The 16,189-nt window shown below is 34.6% G+C and overlaps 1 long non-coding RNA gene across 1 annotated transcript in view; it reads left to right on the forward strand.

Moving 5' to 3' along the window:
- The window catches only part of LOC130456086 (uncharacterized), a 117,138-nt gene extending 102,943 nt beyond the window's left edge, over nt 1-14,195 (forward strand). Inside the window, exon 4 of the long non-coding RNA XR_008914394.1 lies at nt 14,132-14,195. This is a non-coding gene — a long non-coding RNA (uncharacterized LOC130456086). The remainder of the gene's footprint in view (nt 1-14,131) is intronic.
- Nucleotides 14,196-16,189: the final 1,994 nt, after the last annotated feature.

Consider the following 16,189-nt stretch of genomic DNA (forward strand, 5'->3'; position numbering starts at 1 on the left):
AAACCAGGAACTTCCGAGTAAACATGGCAGTAGTGTCAACCCAGGACTCTTACTCTCTTCATTGCCTACTGATATATACTACCTCAAAAGGCCAAAAGAACCAAATCCATATGAACAAAGGGACTCCACAGTAGGGCACAGCATTGAAGGTACATGGGATTTTGGCATTTCAACACTATGAGGAGCTGAAATAGATTCCACCAAACCCCCACTGCACACACAGGGAGATAATGTTCTAGAGTCAGAGCCAGTGATCTAGAATCAGTGAGCAAGTGAGGGGCACCTCTAGAGTGAGTGAGGGGCACCTGTAGGTCCTTGAAAGCTGACTAAGACCACCAAAGACCTGACCACCAAAGACACCTGAGAGCAGTTAGACTTGAGACCCCAGCAGGCTGAAGAGCTCAGAACTTGGGGTCAGAGATAGGACAGACAAGGGTGGCAAACAATGGAAGCTTCTGTGGAGACTGGAGAGGTGGCCTCAGGAAAAACAGCACTTTTTAGCTCCATACACAGAGAGCCTGGCCTCCTCACTCAGACATCTGACTGGAAAGGAAAGACCAGCATAGTGATGTCAAACAATGCCTAGGAAAAACAACTTCCCAGTAGGAAGAAGAATAAGAAGGCATTGACCCTAGATAATTTTATGGAGGAAAAATCCAGACTACAGAGGAAATAGCAGAAGAAGACAGATGAATGCATCCAAACCTTCCAACAAAATGGAAATTAGCCACAAGTTCTTGAAGACTTTAAATTGGAGCTTATGAGAAAGATGGATGAATTTTGGCAAAAAAGTGGGAAATAGTTCAAAAAGAAAATAACAATTTAAAAGACAAGAATACCCATTTGGAGACCAAAATTAAACAGCTAGAATCCATGAAAAGCAGGATAGAACAAACCAAAAAGGAAAGTCAAAAGATTATAGGGGAAAATCAAAAGATTATGGCAGAAAATCAAAATATTATAGTGGAAAATCAGTCTTTAAAGAATAGAATTGGGCAATTAGAAGCCAATGATCTCACAAAACAGCAAGAATTAATAAAGCAAAGACAAAAGACTGGCAAAATAGAAGAGAACATAAAATATTTCACTGACAAGATGATAGAGCATGAGAACTGGTCTGAAAGAGACAATTTGAGAATCATTGGTTTACCTAAAAAATCAGAAATAAACAGAAATCTTGACATCATACTACAAGAAATTGTCTAAGAAAGCTTCCCTGATGTTCTTGAACAAGAGGGCAAAATAGACATTGAAAGAGTTCATAGAACACCCTCTACACTAAATCCTCAAAAGACAACCCCCAGAATTCAGGAGCTTCCAAATTAAGGAGAAAATTTTACAAGAAGCCAAAAAGAGACTATTCGCATATCAAGGAGCACAAATCATGATTACACAAGACTGGGAAGCTTCCACACTAAACGACTGCAAGGCTTAGAATTTGATATTCAGAAAGGCAAGAGAATTGGGTCTTCAACCAAGGATCACCTATCCATCAAGACTTACTATATACTTCTAGGGGAAATCATGGGAATTCAACAAAATAGAATATTTCCAAATATTTGTAACAAAGAATACCAGAACATAGAGGAAAGTTTGATATCCAAAAGCAAAAATCAAGAGAAATATGAAAAGGTAAAGGTAAATAATAAAGAGAGCAAAAGGGGAAAAATGTTTTTTATTTAAATTTTCTTCTTTGAGGGCTTCAATAAGATCAAATTGTTTATATTAATATATAGAAAAGTGTTATTTGTAACTCTCAAAAATATGTTCACTATTATACTAATAAGAAGAATCATTCATAGGAAGAGATTGGTGTAATAAGTGATTTAAGATGATATGCAAAAAAAGGAGAGGGGAATAGAAGATGGCACAAAGAGAAACATGAAGGAATAAGATAAATAGGATAATCTATATCACACAAAGTGGGGCATGGGAAGGGGAGGGGAAGAATACTAATATAAGTAGGAGAGGAAGAGAAGGTAATACTTAAACCTTACTCTCAATGAAATCAATTCTGAGAGGGAAGAGCATCTAGAACCATTGTGTTAACAAATTCTATCTTACCTTACCAGGAACATCAAAAGGGAAAAACTAAGGGGGAGATTGAGGGCAGGTAGTACAAAAAGGGAGGGAAAGAAGGGGGGAACTTAATAGACTCTAAAAATTAGAAAAATGAAACTAAAAGGGAGGGAGCATAAAGGGAACCATAAGTGTATGGATTAGAGGGACTGATTAAAAGAAAACCACTGGTTTAAAAGGATATAGAGAAAGAAGAAAGGGAAGAATTAGGAGAGGATATCAACATATATTGGGGAATAAAAAAGTGGCAATCATAACTTTGAATGTGAATGAGATGAACTCCCCCATAAAACTAAATAGCAGAATGGATTAGAAACCAAAATGCTATCATATGTTGTCAATAAGAAACACACATGAGGTAAGTAGTCACTCACAGGGTAAGGATTAAAGGTTGGAGCAAAATCTATTGGGCCTCAACTAAGAAAAAGAAGGCAAGGGTTACAATCATGATATCTAACAAAGCCAAAGTAAAAATACATCTGATCAAAAGAGATAGGAAAGATAATTACATCCTGATAAAAGGCAGTATAGACAATAAGGAAATATCAGCAAGCAACATGTATGCACCAAATTGTATAGTATCCAAATTTCTAAAGGATAAACTAGTGGAATTGAATGAGTAAATAGATAGTAAATCAATACTCGTGGGAGACCTGAACCTTCCTCTATCAAATCTAGATAAATTACCCCTCCCAAAAAAATAAGAAAGAGGTAAGTCAATGGATCTTAAGAAATTAGGGTTAATAGATATGTGGAGAAAAATAAATAGAGATAAAAAAGGAATACACCTTCTTTTCAGCTGCACATTGTACATTCACAAAGATTGACTATGTACTAGGGCATCAAAACATGGCAAACAAGTGCAAAAAAGCAGAAATAATAAATGTAACCATTTCAGATTATAATGCAATAAAATAATAATTAGTAAGGGTACATAGAAAGGCAAATCAAAAATTAATTGGAAATTAAACAATCTGATTCTCCAAAATTGGTTAGAGAACAAATCATAGAAAGAATTAATAATTTCATTGAAGAAAATTACAAAGATGAGACATCCTTTCAAAATCTGTGGGATACAGCCAAAGCAGTACTTAGGTGGAAATTTATATCCTTAAGTTCATATATTAACAAATTAGAGAGGGAAGAAGTCAAGGAATTGGGCATGCAAATCAAAAAACTTGAAAGGGAAAAAATTAAAAATACCCGGATGAAAACTAAATTAGAGATCATAAAAATTAAAGGAGAAATTAATAAAGTCGAAAGAGAGAGAACTATTGAATTAATAAATGAGACTAGAAGCTGGTATTTTGAAAAAAACATAAATAAAGTACTGGTCAATCTAATTAAAAAAAGGAAAACTAAATTAATAGCATCATAGAAAAAAAGGGAAGAGGAAATTAAGGCAATCACTAAAAACTATTTTGCCCAAATATATGGTAGTAAATATGGCAAGTAGGTAATATATGTATATTTACAAAAATATAAATTGTCTACATTAACAGAAGAAGAAATAGGATACTTAAATAACCCATATCAGAAAAAGAAATTGAACAAGGTATCAAAGAACTCCCTAAGAAAAAATCCCCAGGGCCTGATGGATTCACAAGTGAATTCTATCAAACATTCAAAGAACAATTAATCCCTATACTATACAAACCATTTTATATAATAAGCAAAGATGTATTTCTACCAAATTCCTTTTATGTTACAAATACGGTACTGATTCCAAAGTGAGACAGGTCAAAAACAGAGAAAGAAAACTATAGACCTATCTCCTTAATGATCATAGATGCAAAATTCCTAAGTAGAATACTAGCAAAAAGACTCCAGCAAGTAATCATGAGGGTTACTCATTATGATCAGGTGGGATTTATACCAAGAATGCAAGGATGGTTCAATATTAGGAAAACCATCCACATATTTTACCATATCAACAACCAAACCAACAAAAGTCACAGTATTATCTCAATAGATAAAGAGATGGTCTTTGGCAAAATTCAACATTCTTTCCTATTGAAAACACTAGAAAGTATAAGAATAGATTGGCTTTTTCTAGTAATAATAAACAGTAAATATCTAAAACCATCAGGAAGTATCATCTACGATAGGTTCAAACTAGAAGCCATTCCCAATAATATGAGGAGTGAAACTAGGATGCCAATTATCACCTTTATTATTTAACATTGTACTAGAAACACTAGCAGTAGCAATTAGAGAAGAAAAAGAAATTGAAGGCATCAAAATAGGCAAGGAGGAGACCAAGTTATCACTCTTTGCAGATGACATGATGGTCTACTTAAAGAATCCTAGAGAATCAGCCAAAAAGCTAGTGGAAATAATCAACAACTTTAGCAAAGTTGCAGGATACAAAATAAACCCACATAAATCATCAGTATTTGTATATATTTCCAACACATCTCAGCAGCAAGAGTTAAAGAGAAATTCCATTTAAAATCACCATAGACAATATACAATATTTAGGAATCTATCTGCCAACACAAACACAGGAAATATTTGAACACAACTACAAAACACTTTCCACACAATTAAAACTAATTTTAAATCATTGGAAAAACATTAATTTATCATGGTTAGGACAAGCTAAATTAATAAAAATGACTATCATACCCAAACTAATTCACTTAGTGTCATACCCATTAAACCACCAAGAAACTTTTTTACTGAAATAAAAAAAAAACTATAACAAAGTTCATTTAGAAAATCAAAAAATTAAGAACAAGGGAAATAATGAAAAATGTGAAGGAAGGTGGCCTTGCAGTCCCAGATTTCAAACTATACTATGAGGCAGTGGTCATCAAAACAATATGGTATTGTTAAGAGACAAAAGGAGGATCAGTGGAATAGGCTTGGGGTGAGTGACCTCAGCAAGACAGTCTATGATAAACTCAAAGATTCCAGCTTTTGGGACAAAAATCCACTATTTGACAAAAAATGCTGGGAAAATTGGAAGACAGTATGGGAGAGATGAGGCTTAGATCAACATCTCATACCCTACACCAAGATAAACTCAGAGTCGATGAATTACTTGAATATAAAGAAGGAAACTATAAGTAAATTAGGTGAACACAGGATAGTATAGTTGTCATATCTTTGAGAAAGGAAACATTTTATTTAGTCAATTTAGAACATTATTCCTTGGTTTCAAGAATCATTTTCTTTCCCTCCCTCCTCTCCCCTCACCCTTCCTATAGCTGATGCCCAATTCCACTGGGTATTACATGTGTCCTTGATCAGAACCTATTTCCATGTTGTTGATGTTTGCACTACAATGTTTTATTTAGAGTCTATACCCCCAATAGTATCCCCTCGATCCATGTAATAGAGTGGTTGTTTTTCTTCGGTGTTTCTACTCCCACAGTTTTTCCTCTGAATGTCGATAGTGTTCTTTCTCATAGATCCCTCCGGGTTATTCAGGATCACTGCATTGCCACTAATGGAGAAGTCCATTACATTTGATTGTACAACAGTGCATCATTCTCTGTGTACAATATTTTCCTGGTTCTGCTCCTCTCACTCTGCACCAATTCCTGGAGGTCATTTCAATTCACAAGAAAGGAATATTTTAAGAGTTAGAAACTATTGCAAAATGTAAAATAAATAATTTTGATTACATTAAATCAAGAAGTTTTTGTACACACAAAACCAATGCAACCAAAATTAGAAGGGAAACAATTTATTGGGGAAAAACCTTCCTAACAAAAATCTCTGACAAAGGTCTAATTTCTCAAATTTATAAAGAGCTAAATCAGTTGTATAAAAATCAAGCCATTCCCCAACTGACAAATTGGCAAGGGACATGAATAGGCAATTTTCAGATCAAGAAATCAAAAGTATTAATGGGCCCAAGAAAAAGTGTTCTAAATTTCTTATAATCAGAGAAATGCAAATCAAAACAACTCTGAGGTACCACCTCACACCTAGCAGCTTGGTTAACATAACAGCAAAGGAAAGTAATAAATGTTGGAGGGGATGTGGCATAATTGACACATTAATACATTGCTTGTGGAATTGTGAATTGATCCAGCCATTCTGGATGGCAATTTGGAATTATGCCCATAGGATGCTAAAAGACTGCCTGCCCTTTCATCCAGCCATAGCACTGCTGGGTTTGTACCCCAAAGAGATAATAAGGAAAAATACATGTACAAGAATATTCATAGTTGCGCTATTTGTGGTGGCAAAAAATTGGAAAATGAAGGGATGACCTCCAATTGGGAATGACTGAACACGTTGTGGTGTTTGATTGTGATGGAATACTATTGTGCCCAAAGGAATAATGAACTGGAGGTATTCCATGTGAACTAGAAGGACCTCCAGGAATGGATGCAGAGTGAAAGGAGCAGAGCCAGGGGAACATTGTACACAGTGACAGATACACTTTGGCACAATCGAATGTAATGGATTTCTCTACTAGCAGCAATGCGATGATCCAGGGCAATTCTGAGGGACTTATGAGAAAGAACACTATCCACATTCAGAAGAAGAACTGTGGAAATAGAAACACAGAAGAAAAACAAGTGCTTCTTCACATGGGTCAAATGGGATATGATTGGGGATGTAGTCTCTAAAGGATCACCCCTGTGCAAATATTAATCATATGGAAATAGTTCCTGATCAATGACACATTTAAAACCCAGTGGAATTACACATTTGTCTCTTGGAAGGGATTTGGGAGAAGGCAGGCAAATAACATGAATTTTGTAACCATAGAAAAATATTCTCAATTAATTAAATAAAATTCTCAAAAAAATAAAATTTACAAAACAAAACAAGTATTTCCATATACAAAGAATAGGAAGATTGTACACACATGAAATCATGAATCTCCTGTACGTTTATCTTACTTTTCTTTATATCTACATAATAAGTCCCATCTAGAAGTGTCCCAGGCCCAGCTCACTACCAACCCCATCATAGAAGACCAATTTGTAAATATAAATTAAGCCTTTCATATTTCACCTTTCTGTTCACTCTCTGGAGGTAACATCCAGTTTATTCTTCCAGTATTAATTCTGTGGCTGCATATAATGTTCTTCTAGTTCTACTCATTTCATTGTTCATTGTCTCATGTAATTCTTTCCAAATTTTTTTTCTGCCTGCTCATCACCTTTTATGGCATAATAGTATTCCATCCCAATCATATATAATTTGTCTAGCCATTCTCCAATTTATGGGTATCCCCTCAATCTCCAATTCTTTGACACCACAAAGAGAGTGGCTTTAAATATTATGTAACTTATAGATTCTTTACCTCTTCCCCTGATCAACTTGGGAAACAGATCCAGCCATGCTATTCCATGTCATTTTTCCCTTTTGTCGTTTTTCCAGTCTCATGGGTATGAGATGATATCTCAGAATTGTTTTGGTTTGAATTTCTCTAATCAGTGATTTAGAGCATTTTTTTTCATATTCCATATGTGGCTTTGATTTCTTCATCAGAAAATTGTTGATATTTTTACCCAATTGTCCATTGGGGGGATGGCTCTTATTCTTACAAATTTGACCATATTCTCTACATATTTTTGATATGATATTTCTTTCTGAAAGGCTGTCTATAAAATTCTGCCCCTCTCCCAAGTTTTCTGCTTTCCTTCTAATCTTGGAAGCCTTTGTTTTATTTGTACAAAATATTTTCAATTTAAAATATTCATAATTATTCATTTTATAATTCACAATATTCTCCATCTCTTATTGACTCATAAATTCCTCTCCTTTCCATAAATCTGATAGGTAATATGTTCCCTGTTCTCCTAATTTATTTAAATCTCCTTTTATATCTAGATCATGTATCCATTTTGGTCTTATCTTAGTGAACAGTGTAAGATATTGGTCTATACCTAGTTTTTGCCAAATTATCTTATAGTTGTCCCAGCAGTTTTTACCAAGTAGTGATTTCTTATCCCCCAAAGTATCTGTGCTTTTGTCAAATACACAATTACTCGAGTCTTTTCCTCTTGCTTATTGTATGTCTGTTCTTTTCCATTTATCTACCTTTCTATTTCTTATCTAGTACCAGATATTACTGCTTTATAAAAAGTTTAAAATCTGATGGTGGTAAAATCCTTTACATTTTCTTATTAATTCTTTTGATAGCCTTGATCTTTTATTTTTCCAAATAAATTTTGTTATTATTTTTTCTAACACAATAAAATAATTTTTTGGTAATTTAATTGGTATGGGTTTCTACTTTCTATTCCATAAAAGCCCTGCTATAAGTAATTATTGTATTTATGAAACTTTTTCTCCTGCCTTGGAACTCCATGGGATATAGCCTAATGGTGATAATTGCTAGGGTAATGTATATATGCCCTTTAATTATTTTTAGTATAATTTACAAAAATCCTTATAATACCTGCTTTATCCCCTTATGCAGATCTTTTGCCAAAGGGTAGACATGTCCAAAAACCCCACATGAAAATCAGGTGGGTCTGAGACACCTCAGTATTCCCTCAGACTAAGATTTTTTGAGTCAAATGCAAATGAATGGGAGGAGGGGAAGGAAAAGATAAAATTGCTCTAGGTAGATCATAGTCAAAGCGTTTCCGTGTTATTCCTTTGTTACATCTTTTTTGTCTTTTTCTACAGATTTTGGCAGTGACAAGCTTCCTAAGCTTTATGCTTTATATATATATATATATTATATATAATCTTTATGCTTTTATATTTCACTTAGCTTTCTTTCAACTTTGCCCCAGTAACTCCCAGGCTGTATCATTTACTGGATCGTTTGATTAATGCACAAACATTTACTACATGCCTCTTATATACTGATGTCTATACATGTGGCTTCTCTGTCCTCTTTCTTTGCTCCAAATTCTTACCTACACACCCCACACCTGGAGCTAAGTAATGACTTGAATTAGTCACATTTTCTCTCCCACTACCCAAGAATTGAGGGTTCAGTACAAGCCTGATGATTGTTTAGACATACTATGAACTTGTTCTATTTTTCTGTATAAAAGTCACTCTCAAACAGTAGTGATATCTGAAATCTCCCATCACAGTAATTCCCATAATTTTAGTTTTCTGGGCATTAGTTATAGTTAATTCAGTTGGCATTAAAGAAACTCAAATACAAGTGTGACTAATCCCTCCCCAGCCCATGCAGACTTGGGAAGGAAACAAACAAAACTTCCCATGGTGAAGAGGAAGGAAGGATTTTAACATTTTTGGATAACATTCTTCCCCTTCTCCCTTCCTAATGTTATTGTTATCAGTTTTCCACTTATGATAAGAGCCCACACAGCAATTCATAATGAATTAATTTCTGAGTTGAGTTAGTGCTTTTTTAATGTTCTCACCATGAGTTGATACTTGATTCCTCCTCGCAAACTAAGTGTCCAGAATCAAAGGAATGATAGCCTTACGGTCATGGTATATAAGGTCTTGACATAGCAGGACTCTTGGTCTAAGGAAACAAGGTTAGACCAGGTCTAGAAAGTGACATGAGACAATTGATTCTTACTCCAATCTGTAGCAATCAACTTGCTTCCTTCCTCCTCTATTCAATCTCTTGGGAAAAGAATGAAAAAATAATTTGTTTAATTTTTAAAAGAATTCTTTTTTCTCTGTGTTCATTCCAACTAATACTGCTCTCTCCCCTGCCAGTATTCTATCTGCTTCTAGGCAGCTAGAAAATACAGTAAATAGATAACTGAGTGTTGAGTTAGCCCGATCTGAGTTCCAATCCAGCCTCATGCACTTATTAACTGTGTGACCCTGGACAAGTCTCTTAACAGCTGTCTATCTCAGTTCCTTCAACTATAAAATGGAGATAATTATAGGATCTATTTTCTAGGGTTATTGTGAGAATCAAGTGATAATATTTGTAGAACACTTTGCAAATCTTAAAGTATTATAGGAATGATATATTATTAATTTTCATTATTACTGTCACCATCATTATTATTGCCATTCAGAAGAAGGGCCAAGTTTATCTTTTTGTTATCCTCTGCCTTCCTGTCTCCTTTCATCCACCATACATTCTCCTTCATTTTTCTCTCATCTCATTAGAGGAGGAACATGACACCACAAGGGCAGGTGAGGATATTAAGGATGCACCTCAGAATAGTATAGACCTACATAACAATCACAATGATTAGGATTAGGTTTAGGATTACAAAGCATTTTTCTCAAAGCACCCCTGAAGTGCAAGTTTTATTATTTCTATTTTGCAGGTGAAGAAACTGAATTAGGTTAAGTGATTTACCCATTATTGAATAGTTAAGTGTCTGGGGCAAAATTAGAATCAGCACGCCTGATTCCAGGTTCAGTTTACTTTAACCACATGGTCTCTCCAAGCTTCGAGTGTTCTCTGAATGAGGTAGAACAATGATTCTCTTGTTTTCTGCTTGCTGTTGTTAGATTAGAAGAGTGGTTCCCACTCTGTAGCCTTTGAGATCCACTACTGGGATACCACACAGTTCCTACAAAAAGTATAGGAATGGGGTTGTTAGGTCAAAATAGATGAACGATTTGGTACCACTGTGTGCCTATATTCCAAAGATTATGTCCGACCCTGAGGAATTTCCTCCACCAGAATCTACCTCTGTGCATCACTAGGGTAGATGCAAGCCTCATTCTTTACCAGTCATGCCAGGGAAGTCCAGGGGCTATTTACTGCCAAGACTTCAGTAGAACTTATATGTTAGTTGTTCCAAGACTACTGTAAAGAAATTTGGGCAGGCTCAATTACTATGTTGGCCGTGGGCTGATGAATGTCATTATTGATTGGTTTTGGCCATCTGCTAAGTTACAAAGAGGTTGTGATCTGTCACAATCGAAAGAATTTGTTATGAAGTCATATAACATTCAAGAGCAGAATAAGAATTTATACTTTGAAAAAGAAATGGTTCATTGCTTTTTTTTTTTCCCACAGGAAGGCTAGCATTAAAAAAAATTATCCTAAATCTTTTTCCTTGGCTAGTAGTTACTGTCTGACCCCAGAATGTTTCCCCAGTATTCAGTCACAGATGCAGTAGCCAAGTGAGATCCTTGTACAGTATCCTCTAGATATTTGGAGGATTGACTTTCAGTGTTCAAATAATTTAATCCTACCTCTGTGCTGCCTCTAGCATGCCTTATGAAATATACTGAGAAATATTTTTAACCCTCCTGGAAAACCAAAACTATAGTCAGATATATTTATCATACAATACAGTTGAGAAACAGTTTTTTTTAATAATTGGGATGAACTTGTTTACAGTTTTGTATGATAAATATTCCTAATATTTATTATTCTTCCACTCATCATTTAATAATCATGAGTTTTCAGAACATTATGCTAATAAAAACATAACATCTAGAAGTTAATATGTATTTTCAGTTGACTAACCCTGATGGGTCAAGGGTTCATGAAAGCTGAAAAGAAAAATAGACACATTATCAGAGTCAGAAGGAACTTTAGAGATCTAATGTTTTAATTTAACAACAACAAAAAAAGAAAATGAGGCCCAGAAAGGGCAATTCATATGAACAAATTCTCACAGTAAAAGTGAATGAGCTGAGATTCACTCCAAGGATATATGATACCCAATCTGATACACTTTTCATTTTACTCATAATTCAATTCAGCAAACTTATTAAATATCTGTTATGTGGGTCGGCTCTGGGGATGGAAGAGAAAAATGAAATAGTACTAAACTTTGGGGAGTCTATATTCAAATGGAATCGATCATTAAAATGTTCTTTCTTAAATTTTAGTAATTTCTTTTGTTTTTATGTTACTTATATTCCCAATCCATTTACCCCTCACTTTTCCTAGAAAGTCATTCTGTATAATGAAGAATTTAAAAAAATAGAAAAAACTCAAAGAGCTAACATGCACTTCAACCAAGACTAGCATGTATTCATTGCCTCACAATTGTAATTCCCCCACCTCTATAAAGAAGAAAGATTCATTCTCATATCTTCTCTTTCGTGCCAAGATTAGCCGTTAACGTTTCATACCATTAAGTGTCAACTGTTTTATTATAATTCAATGTGCATTGTACTCATTGCTTATATTTTTTCCTGGTTCTATTGCTCCACTTTCCATCAATTCATATGTGTTTCATTGCATCCATTATATTCATCTTTTCATACAGCAATATACTATTACATTTAGGTACTATAACTTACTTAGCCATTCCCTCATTGATGGGCTATTTACAATTCTTTGGTACTATAAAAAGTATTGCTATAATTCCGATTTTCATGGGCCTTCATGATATATACATACCTTGCAGTGAAACCTCTGAGTCAAAGAGTATGACATTTTTACTTCTTCATTTGGTATAATTCCAAATTTCCTCCAGTGTGATTGAACTAATCTCCTGCTCTTCCAACATTGCCATAGACATAGATTCTAAAAGTGTAAGATGCTAGACTAAACCTAATTTCTGCCAATCTATTTACCAATTAGTTTGAAAAGGAGTTATACACCAAGTAATTTATGTTATAATTATTTAACATTGAGCTATATATTTCCTGATTCTTATATGGGAGTTCCTACTGATTCACTTTTCTGTTTTAACCAGTATAAATTAGTTTCAATGATTACTAATTAATATTGGAAATATGTTAACAAAATGCAATGATGCCTATAGAAATATGAAATTGAAATAACATTTGACATATACATAATATTATGAAGCTTACTTATAGTATCTTAACTGATCTGATTTGATACTTGGTTCATTGTCATAATTATTGAATTAATATGTGAGATTTAAAATGGTTGAGGTCTTAAACTGTAGTGGTTAAAATAGTGGAAGATATAAATTATGATAGATATAAGAGAGGGTGAGTAAATTTGACTGCAGAAATATGTTTCACTACAGTGTCTTGGGTTTTAAAATCAAATATAAGGTGGTTGCCAGGGAAATATTCCCAATTATTCAAATACCCAAGTCAATTGGGTTTTAAAGAGATTTTTAATTAACAATACAATGAGTAATCAAAGAAAGAGAGAGAGAGTAAGAAGGGAATAAGTGTGAAGGGCCTCAAGCCAATATGGCCTAGACCTGAGTCTTAAAAGAGAAATCAGTCAGTTTTTTTAACACTCACCACAAGGTCTGACTAAACAAGGATACTAGTGACACCAGGCCAGTGTCCTTCCTCAAAGAGTCTTCCAGCCAGAGATTGTTTCAAAGGGCCTCTCTCAAGAGCCTCCAGAGCTCCTACCCCAGAGGGATAGACGCCTCAGAGGAGCTCCTCAAGGAGCTCTCCTCCAGAATGAGAGTCAGAAATCGAGATCCTGAATGAGATCCAAGCTCTTATTTTTAAGGGCAAAATCTCCTCTGTCACCTCCCCTAAGTCCTTACATCTACCAATCACTGTAGATGTTTCTAAAGGACCACCCAATTTGAATTCACAGCTGAGTAATTTTAATCTCTTTAGTAAGTTAGAAAAAAATGCTGCTGTGTTGACAAATTTCATTAAGAAAAAACCTCTGAATAAGTTATCACCCCTTTAGATTTAAGTAGTTTACAAGTTGCCCCACCTATATGGGTACCTAGCATCCCATTGTATCAATTTTAAAACAGTCATGACTCAAAGAACTTCCTGTCCCTTCCATAAGCATGGATCAAAGTACTTTTCGTTGTTCTCAAGGAGCTCTCTGTCCTAAAGCAGTCCTAAGTAGGGTGGAGTAGGGATATTCCCAAGGCAAGGAGCCCCCACACTCAAGTAGAGTTCTCACCATCTGCTAGGGAATTTTTTAAAGTAGAAGATTCCCCAATGGGGGAAACCCCTAACATTTATAAGTCTGAGAAATTTTGAGGTTTACAAATAAGACCCCATACTTCTTCTAAAACTTAAATTTTATTCAGATGGACAGATTTCCTCCCTCACCCATGATACATAATCAAACAGGATTATCTGTTGTTTGAGGGAGATCTGTCTCCCTTACAAAATAACAAAAGGTACATGTGCAAAGATATTTCTGACATTGATTGCTCTGTTTTTTCTTGGACATATTCACCTATGATTACTTTTTTTTTCTTTGCTCTGTTAATGATTTAATTTTCTTTGATTTTATCAAATGCTTCAGAGATCTGGAAAAGGAGAAAACAAGATAAGAAATCAAGCATAGAACAGCAGAGAGAGAGAAGCCCAAAAAGGTACTTTTCATTTTCAACTGAGTTTTCTTCTAATGGAGAATTATCTCACAAATAGTCCAACAATGTTTCAAATACCATAACTTTTTAGAAGAAATAATTTAGTCCTGCAAAATAAGCAGCATTCTCCCACCCATTATACAAAGATTATAATTCCTCAGAATTTAAGTTTCCTTTTCTCAAAGACCATAAAAATATCTCTTTAAAATGACCTTAAGACAGCCATTTCACTGGCTCTATTATGTCTTAGTAATTTTCCCAGCCTTCTTTCTTGCTCATTGACTAACATGTAATAATTATGATGATTTACATAAAGCATAAAACTGTATAATTATTCATTCAAAGTTTAATTAACCTTCTTAAAATAATACCTTAAACATATCTCATTTCATTTTTGTTGTAAGAAAGAAACACTTTTCATGCTTTTGAGAGAATTTGTAGATATAATTTTGTAGGCAAAGCAGAGAAATTAAATCAATACCACGACCTGCTTCAATACTTGAATGGCTGGATGGCTTCATTGATTGGGACATAGGCACTATGTGTCTGGAACATAGTAAGCACTTAATACATGCTAGATCTGTTTGTGAGTCCATACAGTGGTATTATTCACAAGCCATCCATACATTATTATCCTGTTTAACTCCCATTTCCAGGTCCTTCCATAAATTTTCCACAGTGTCTACCCAACATATTTGAAATGCTTCTTTTTAACATTACATGAATACCATGGAAAACATTCAGCCTTTCTCATGTTCTTGGTACATTACTAGCCCACTTTCCTTGGTCTTACATCTCCATATTTATCTTTAACCTGCCTTAAATTCTTATTTGGTAGCACACACTGCTGTGAACATACCATCATGTCTCTCCATTCCTGTAACTTTGATCCTTTGTAGTCTTTGATAGTCTATACTTAAAAGCCACATAGCTTCATCAGAGGAATATTGGTGTCAAATAGATAGGTCTTTATTTCAGGGAGAAAATTAAGTAATTATAAACACTATAAAATTTCTCAAAGATAATCCAACTGTTTAATTATGGACACATTTCCTCTATCCTGGCATATACTAGCTTGATGAACTCTCTATCTAACTGAATACCATAGTCTAGATCAGGACTCAACAAAGATGTTTTTTAAATTTAAAGAATACCTATCTATTGGAGTGGAGCAACTAGGTTGCTCAATGGATAGAAGCCAGGTTTATAGACAAGAAGTCCTGGGTTCAAATATTACCTCAGACGCTTCCTAAGTGTGTGACCCTGGTCAAGTCACTTAACCCATATTACCCAGCCCTTACCACTCTTCTGTGCTAGAACCAATACCCAATGTTAATTCTAAGATGGAAGGTAAAAGTTAAAAAAAAATACTGTGGAATCCCTGATCCTAAACTCTATTAGGAAATGCATACTATCTAGGACAGACAGGTATTAGTTCTGCTGGATTTTATATTGTGTAGGCCACATGTGGAGTGCTACATCCATCATGCTTAGAATATAAATTCCTGAAAGTGTAGAACCATGCTGTGTCATTCTTTTGTGTCGCTTGTCCTCAGTTGAGTGTACTGGCTCATAGTAGAGGGATACTAAATTCTCATCAAACAAATGTTGAGTGAACTTGTTTTCTTTTGTTTTTGTTTAGTTGTTCAACCAGGTCCAGCTCTTCATGATCAAATGGACTATAGCACACCAGGCCCTTCTATCTTTATTATCTCCTAAAGTCTTTTCAAGCTCTTGATCATTACTTCCTGGATACTATCTATCCATCTCATCCTCTGTTTCCTTTTAACTTCCTTTTTACTTCAATCTTTCCCAACATCAGAGTCTTTTCCAATGAGTCATGTTTTCTCATTATGTGGCCACAGTATTTAAGTCTCAGCTTTAGTATTTGTCCTTCCAATGGATAATAAGAGTTAATTTATTTAACTATTGATTGACTTTATCTCCTTGTTGTCCAGGGGACTCTAAAAAGTCTTCTCTAGCACCACAGC

This window comes from Monodelphis domestica, chromosome X (genome assembly GCF_027887165.1).
Source record: "Monodelphis domestica isolate mMonDom1 chromosome X, mMonDom1.pri, whole genome shotgun sequence".
In the NCBI taxonomy this organism is placed as follows: domain Eukaryota; kingdom Metazoa; phylum Chordata; class Mammalia; order Didelphimorphia; family Didelphidae; genus Monodelphis; species Monodelphis domestica.